Source organism: Triticum dicoccoides, chromosome 5B (genome assembly GCF_002162155.2).
Source record: "Triticum dicoccoides isolate Atlit2015 ecotype Zavitan chromosome 5B, WEW_v2.0, whole genome shotgun sequence".
NCBI lineage: Eukaryota > Viridiplantae > Streptophyta > Magnoliopsida > Poales > Poaceae > Triticum > Triticum dicoccoides.
Genome location: NC_041389.1, coordinates 580,804,727 through 580,813,236, shown reverse-complemented (window position 1 = coordinate 580,813,236; position 8,510 = coordinate 580,804,727). Strand labels below are relative to the sequence as shown.

The window sequence follows — 8,510 nt, the reverse complement described above, 5'->3', positions numbered from 1 at the left end:
TCGGACATGCCACAACACCAGCCCGCATGTATGAGGGCCCGGTACGATGCTCCGGTGGCATTGCTACTCGCCAGGGCCCCAGTCCCGCCTAACCCTGGAGCGGTTGACCACGAGATCTAGCCCTTTGACTTCCCACGGACGGGCTTTGACCAGTGGAGCTCTCCACCCGGTTGTGTCAGGTCGGCCCATAGGAACACCCAGGAGCAACATCCGGGCCAAAACCACAGCTACATCCACTCCGTGTAGAACCGACGCGGCAGATTCCCCCCTCGAGGTGCCGCCGGCGGCGCCGTCCGTGAGGGAGGCCACGCACCGGAGACGCGTGCCGCCTCTTCGGACATGCCACAACACCACCCGGTTGTGGTAGGTCATCCGATATATATATATATAAACACTTGGGAGCAAAGTCCCCTTCGTATAGACCCGATGCGGCTGTTCCCCATTCCAGGTGCCGGCTAGCGGTGGCACCGCTCGTGAGGCGGGTCACACCCCTGTGTACAGAACCGAAAAATAATGTATGTATGCTTATTAACACGTACTATATGTAAGTTAGTCAAATAATAATATTTAAGAAAACATAAAATATAGCTATGAAAAAATGGAAAAAAAACTAATGAGTGGAGGGGGTGACCGGGAACTGGATAAGGGAACTATGATAAAAAGATCGATGATGTGGTAAAAAAAGAAAAAAAACTATGAAAAAAATATAACTATGAAAAAAAGAAAAAAAGAAAAAAAGAAAAAAAGAAAAAAAACTATGCCGAGCTGCGGCATAGGGCAGATGGCCGGCGCGCCGCGGATCGGTGATGTGGCATCTATGCCGACGGCAGCCGTCGGCATAAGTTGTGGTCGGTGCGCCTCGGATCGTTGACGTGGTTAGGGCATCTATGCCGACGGCCTCCCGCCTCGGCCGTCGGCATAGATCGGACGCCGTTAGACGCACGTCACGGCGGGATCGCCGGGCCCGCAACTATGCCGACGGCCGATATATGCCGACGGCGGCTGTAGGCATAAGTTTGGGTAAGCCGATGGCTGCTCTGGGCCGACGGGGGCCGTCGGGATATGTCTGAATAGCCCGACGGCTTTATTACGCCGACGGCCTGGATATGGCTGTCGGCATAGCGCAGACAAGGCCGACGGGGGCCGTCGGCATAGATATGGCCGTCGGCACAGGGCCCTGTTCCGGTAGTGTAGCTAGTATCAGCTAAATACATTACAATTTCATAGATGAAATGAGTTCGAAAAGCGGCTTCAAATTAAGCACATACAACAAATAGGATACGGAAGTTTCAGTTTCAACGACAACCACATCAACGATGTAGTAAGTATATGCCGCTAAAACACATCGGTTAAGAATAATGGTGATGCACAGACTAGCTACAGTCTACAACATACATTCACTAGTAGTTGTTGTATACCTGAAAACACATCAAATGTTCAATTGCCGATTATCACATCTCAATGCAAACAGGGGAGACATGAAAAACTCCTCTGCCATCGACAGATGCAATAATGCGATAGAATAAGAAGCTGTGTGCACTCCTGACAACACGGTGGAAAATATCAAAGTCGGAATTAGAATTTACAGAAGAGATTCATATAAATAATTTAAGCAACCTATATAGTAGCAGCGTAAAACTCTAAATAGTTCACAATTTCAGATAGATGAAATGAGTTAGAAAACAGACTTCAAATTTAGCACACATACATCAAACTGGATATGGAACTTTCAGGTTCACATATTACAACAACAACCAAATCAAAGAGTACAACATCAAAGAAACTGTGAGGAGGAGCAAACACAAACAACAAAGACTCTAATAAACTGATAGATATCTGTATGGTGCCTCAAACTGAACCTGCTGGGTATAGCTCAATTAATGGTGGTACCGAACGCATGGTGAGATGTCCGAGGGGGGAGACTAGGCAGGCAGTGCTCGATCTCGCTGGGGATTGAGTACGCCACCCGCCGGCATCGGCGCAGGGATACTCGTTCTGCTGGAAGACACTGTGCGGACCACCAGGGTAGACTTCGTCCAGGAAGTAGATGTGGCCCGGTCTACCGGCTTGTCCCGTGTCGAAGGCCTTGGAGCAGACCCGGCCGTCGAAGAGCACCTGCCCGGCCATCTGGTGGGCTTCTGTAGCCTGAAGACCTGAAACTGCGACGTGCGGCCTCTCAATGGCGAGATGAATCTCCTCACCATCAGCAGATCGGCGCCAGAAGCGGAGAGCAGGAGGTAGCAGAATACAATCCCCCCATGTGCCATGTTCGTCCGGGGAGTGCGGATCTCGTAGGCAAGTTGTACAATGGTATGCGTAGATGTCGAAAGTTTGGCCTCATAGCAGTAGAGGTCATCATCTGAGTCGACGGCCCAGAACCATCCATGGTGGTAAGTCAGGTCCTAGGCATTGTGCGGGGCCGTCATCTCTGCCGGCAGCGATGTCCAACACTGCATGCTAGGGTGGCAGAAGGCCATGTTTGTCTGGCTGGACGTTATGGCAGCAACCACGCAGGCAACAGAAGACAGGGCGGCAGACATGGCGGCTGCGGGGATCATCATGGGGCACCTGATGTCGTCGGAGTTGACGAGGATGCACACACGATCCGGGAGGGCGACGTGCTCGCCGGTGCGGAGGTTGAGCAAGGCATGAGCGCGACAGTGATGGGATTATACCACGACCCACCCTCCCGCGGCCTCGCCAGAGAGGGCCTAGCATGGATCAGCAGAGCCACCGAAGATCCTGTAGCTGTTGGTACGCGCAGTGGAGGGCTTGAGGAGCCATGGCAGCGGGGACAGGTTCTGGAAGGCTACCCAGCGCCAGTGCTTGCTGATGGCGGACGGCTGGACTCGATCCGCGATGCACGGCAGCATGACGACGATATGGCCGAGGAGATCTCAGTGGAGGCTGGATGGAGATCTTTTGCCATGACGAGTCGGTCTGCCCTCGCTGCATGTCCTACTCAAGCGGTGGCTGAGCTGCAAGCCGAAGGACGAGGTCCATAGGCCGGTGGGTGCTCCGGCGAATGAGTTCGTGATGGAGCTGCGCTACCGCCGGTGCCAGGCGTCCAGTCTCCCTTGCTGCACGGTGCAGACATCCTCCATCCCTTGCCATTGCAACACCTACCTGGTCTGCTTTCTTTCATCCGCTCATGCTTGTCATTCAGTTGTCCATCGATCGGCCAGCCTAGCTAGTACTCTATATCTGCATATCTTTCACATTTTTGTTGGACCATGCAAAGGGAGAAGGGACGAAAAAAAGAGGTTAGCTTAGCCGTAGACCTGCTAAACAAATAATCTGAACAGTTTATGTAGGCATTTTTTGTTTATAGTTCCTCTATTTCTTTCTTGTGGTAATTTTGTTTCTTTACCAACTGTGCAAGGATGTGCAGTAGCCGTGATTTGTTCAAAAGATCTTCTAGGTGAGATCAAGGTTTTGGTTACCAGTCGAAATTTCGAGATTTCCCATGGTTACTGCGTATTTCCGCGCCCCTCGGTAAATCCACGTACCAAGCAAAAAATACCAGTTTTTTGAATTTTTTGAATTTAAACACTCGATTTGTAGTAAAGTACGTAGGATCTAATTAATGCCATGAGAGTTGGTTCTGGCGTGTTGGTAGCAACCTACTTCCTGTTTTGAGAGGTCTCTGGTTCAAATGTTCGTTTATTAACTTATTTGAATTCAAAATTCAACTATAAATTCGTTCGAAATATTCTCGGTATTTATCGGTATTTCTAGGTAACCGTGGTAACCGCGTTTACCAGTCCCCCTCGGTAAAAATGCCTCATTCGGTAACCAAAACCTTGGGTGAGATGCCTTCAGTTTGTTCCACGGTGGTGTCTATGGTTTTGGCTGGTAATGGACCATGCCAGTGCATGGCCGTCAAAGCTGCACACCAAGCAAGCTGAACAGCTCGCTCCACACTCCATAGGTCATTCTGATGGTTTCCGCTCTGTATATGCCTAAGTCGATGGTACTTTGTGAAGTCTCATTCAATTTAGAAAAGTGCAACATTTGTTCAGTCAAAGTGCAAGTTACACTTTTTTGTTTAGTTACATTTTTAAAAGAAAAGTGCAGGCTACACTTATTTAGTAAACTAAAATTTATAGGTTCTTAAGAAAAACTAAAATCTACTTTCAATCAAAAAAAGAACATGACGGCAGATTTGTGCGCTCCTCGCCTGGGCCATCTGGGCAGATTCTGCAGCCAAGTTCCTGCGATTGTCGTGTTTTGTACTGCAGTGTGCCGGTGTCTGGATGATGGTCATGCGTTGGCCAAGGGCGCGCGGTTGGTTGGTGTCTAGTGCGTGCGCAACGGTTGCACGTGGCGGCCCTTCTTGGCACTCGCAATGTTTATCTTTGATGGGGTAAGGGTGCTCCGACGTCTTCTAGTCCGCATCAAAAATGGTGGTGCCCGTCTCAACTCATGAAAAGGACGTTGGGGTAGTGGCCCCTGGGTCATGGCGGATGTTGTATGCTAGTTCGCGCAGGTGTGAATTGGTAGTGGCTAGATCGCACAACGACATGGGTGATCACTTTGCAAAGGCTACTTCTTGGAGGCCTGCGCCTATGTCCAGTGCGGCCACACATGTGAGTTCACTCTCTCTATGCTGCTCCTGCTGCCTCCAGGGTTTTGTTTTGTGCTCCCTTTTATGCCCGACAGAACGCACTCCTCGCGGTCTTCTGTGTTGCTGCGCACGGCCATCCTTGGTTTTGGTGTCCTCTATTCTCGTCTGGTGTCCTGTCTATCTCTTGGTCGGTGGTGTCCAGATCCAAGAACAGCCATTATTGTTCTCTTGCGAATTCCTGAGCGTATTGACTGCGTGCGAATTCGTCCAATTCCAAATATCCATCACTTTCATCCTCCGAACTATTTTGAACCAGGACATACCAATCAGCCACTTGAAATGGTGGTCGTGCTGTGAACAGGCACTTGTTAGGCACTGGGAAAGAAGGTGCTATTAGCCAACACCGGTTTCCTTGTGAGGACGAAGTAGGTTGGGCCGACTTACTTGCAGAGCTTGGTCGGCGTCAGCATCGACATCCACTACCATGAGTATGACCACAACCACGACTGTGTTTTCCTTTCGCGGCCACTTCTTCTTGAGAATAGTCCCTAAGATCTGGGTAGGTGGGACTGAGACGACACTATCGTCATCGCTCATGTCGATTACTTCGAGCACATTGGCTTTCCTCTTCTTGAACGAAATCTCATTTACACGAATCGATGTTGGCTGAGGAGATGGCCTATATTTGTTAGAAATCCTCGGAGTTGGAGAAGCACTAGTTGGGATCGGTTGCAGCGGGACAATTTCATTGTTGTTAGTAAAAACAAAGGCAACCCATTTTCTCTTCTTGAAAGGAAAATCCTTACCCTCAAAGACCACCTTCTTCATGATCCACTATTCTTCATGCAGTACCGGGGGAGCCGCATCATGGAACAGGGTGACGATCCCTAGATCAATGGCCTCGATAGATGTCGTCTGTCTTTGTGTCTCGTGGATCTCAGACAACACGACTTGTTCCATGATTCTCCACCAGCATGATTCCACCTTGCGGCAAGCCTTTTGATGCGTCTCCGCTCCGGTAGCCACTTGCACTAGAGCTACTCCAGAAAAACCCCATGCCGCAGCCCGAGCGAGGCCGCATTGTTGGACGTGAACTCATGTGAATAACGAAGAGCCAGACACGATGCACGAATTTCTGAACGAATTCCTCTTCCTCGACTAAGTGAATGTCCGGGATATCAAGCTCCGACGATGAGAGGCCCACTTGGGGATTGGAGCCGGTCGGGACCTTACAAAGGCATCCACTGAGTAGCATATGTCCAAGACATGCCCAGAGAGGTGGCCATGCAACAACTTAGTGAAAGTGCAACTTACACTTTTCTTGTTCAGTTACAATTTTCTAGAAAAGTGCAGGTTACACTTTTTCAATACACTAAATTTGAATTAATCTAAACCAATTGATGCTTAAGAAAAACTTAATCTACTCAGAATCAACGAGTAAATCTACTGCTTCTTCTAAAATCATGAGTTAGGTGAATCCAGACGATCCCAGCCATTCAACCATCTACATCCAATGCCCAACGGTGCTCCAATGATGTATCTATCACACCACCATAATTTGGAAACAACGTTGATTGCATTAATTGCAATTAATCTTAGAAATCAATGAAAAATCATTATTTGCAATTAATCTTAGAAATCAATGAACAATTATTAATTGCAATTAATTGTAGAAATACAGGTAATTGCAAAAATTATATTCATAGAAACATTCTCTGATTGCTTTCCAAGATACCATCAAATTGAACCAGTGTTGCACATGGTGATTGGGGCCCATAGTTTAGTTGTGTAGTGCACGGGCAACAGCTGCACGTGGAGGCCCACGTCTACAGTGGCAATATCCATCATTGGCAAGGGCCCACCAATGGCTTCCAATTGACATCAAACATGACGGTGCCCGCCCCTACTCACAAATAGGATATTAAGGTAGAAGCCCCTAGGTATGGCGGATGTTGTCGGTCAATTCACACATGATGCATTTTTTCTTTTGATCTTTTCATTTGAAAGGGGCGACGAAGGCGCAACGATTTTTTTTTCCTTTTTGAAAGCGTTGCGGCAAAAGAAGTTGAAATTTCATCTGGACCCTAAATGTATTGTAGTGTTGATTACAATATAATTAGTGGGATTAATGTTAGTTATCCAGTTATCTTAAGACATTGGTCTCTTGCTGAAACAATATTGAGATGGTTGAGACCCCCCCACCATTTTAAAAAGGGAAATGTTGTTAGTTTTTCTAAGGCCCAAAGGTGTTTTTGATTTTATTTCAATCATAGGAAAGTCACAATGTAAAGAGGCGTTTCACGAGGATCTGAGTGCGACTGCCTTGCTTGATAGGGAGGAGCGAGATTATCTTTTGGGAGCATGTCGTCCGAGTGGTGGTGGTGGTGGTGGTGGGGGGGGGTATTGCGGAAGAGGTCAAGATCGCGTCTGTCTTCACCGTCTCGGCCTTCATCGTGTTCAGCTGTTGCCGCCGGCACCAGCGCTAGTTAGCCCTTGACCTTCATTGCGGCTGATTTCCTCTTCCTTGTAGTCGTACTCCTACTACTACTGTTGGCATCCATCTCCTTTTGCAGAGATTGGCCACTAGTCTGTGAGGAGAATTTGGTTTGGAGCTCGGGATCAGAGAAGAACGAGGGGATAGGGAGATGCGGAGCGGCCCAAGCATGATCACTTTTGAGGACAGGGTGTTTTGCCGCTAGTTTCGACGACAGACGAACCGTATAGCCTATACATAGGAACTGTCGGATGTGAGGTGACATGTGTGCGATTATAAATTTGGTTCTTACAAATCTTAAGATACTTGCATGTCTGCCAGTATTATAACCATCTTCGTGTATGCAGTTTGGCGGGAGTGTATTATGAAGAAAATAGATGAAGAGGAGATTGTATCCTGCCCAGTGTGTGACGATGCTCTTGGGATCACTCCTGAAGAGAAACTAAGGTCAGTAATTGTTAAAATACCAAGGTTATCTGTTGTACAATATTGTTTTTCCAACTGGTCAGTTCTCTTTTTTCTTTAAATCCATGATAAAAAAACATATAACTTTTTTTTTCAGAATAGTTAAAAAAAGAGAATCAGCCATTATGCCTGTTTCTTGCATTAGTAGGCCCATAACCCATCTGCTTGGCACAACCAATTTGTCTCAAAATGGAACCGCGTGCCTCCTCCAGGGCTCTATCTCTAGCATGGTCCAGTCAGCCTCGATGTCATCGATCGTCGGCGCCTACGCCATGTAACGCCCCAGATTCGATGCGCCAGGTGTCTTCCAGTTATTCGCCGTCTTTGCCATGTCATTTGATTGCGTGTTGCATTTTGCCATGTCATCATGTGCATTGCATTGCATACGTGTTCGCCTCATGCATCCGAACATTTCCCCCGTTGTCCGTTTTGCGATCCGACACTCCTATTATCATCCGGCATCTCCCTTTTGTCTCTTGTTGTGAGTGGGTGTTAAACATTCTCGGAATGGACCGTTATTTTCCAAGCGGCCTTGGTACACCACCGGTAGACCGCCTGTCAAGTTTCGTGCCATTTGGAGTCCGTTTTATACTCCAACGGTTAACCGGGTAGCCACAAAGGCCTTTTTTGCGTGCAGCCAAACACCCCTCCAAAGTGGCCCATTAACCCACCCAAACCCCCTCCATGCTCTCGGGCGTTCGATCACGATCGTGTGGGCGAAAACCGTACCCCATTTGGAGTTTCCTAGATCCCTACGCCTATATAAACACATTCTCCCCCGAATTTCGCGGATGATTTCCACCCTAACCCTAGTCTCCTCCTTCCTCCCGCCGCCGGACATGTCCGCACTGCCGCCCTCAACCAATCGCCTCCCGCCACGTCACCGTCTTTCTCTCTCCCCTCCGCCGCAGCCCACCGGGCCCAGATCCGGCCCCCGCCGGGCCCGAACCGGGCCGCGCCCCGCCGCCCGCGCCTCTGCACCCG

The 8,510-nt window shown here is 48.7% G+C and overlaps 2 pseudogenes; one reads left to right on the top strand and one right to left on the bottom strand.

Annotated features, from left to right (window-relative positions):
* Window positions 1-1,877: 1,877 nt before the first annotated feature.
* On the bottom strand, window positions 1,878-3,104 carry LOC119310170 (annotated as a pseudogene).
* A 1,433-nt stretch (window positions 3,105-4,537) lies between these two features.
* The window catches only part of LOC119310169, a 67,229-nt pseudogene continuing 63,256 nt past the window's right edge, over window positions 4,538-8,510 (top strand).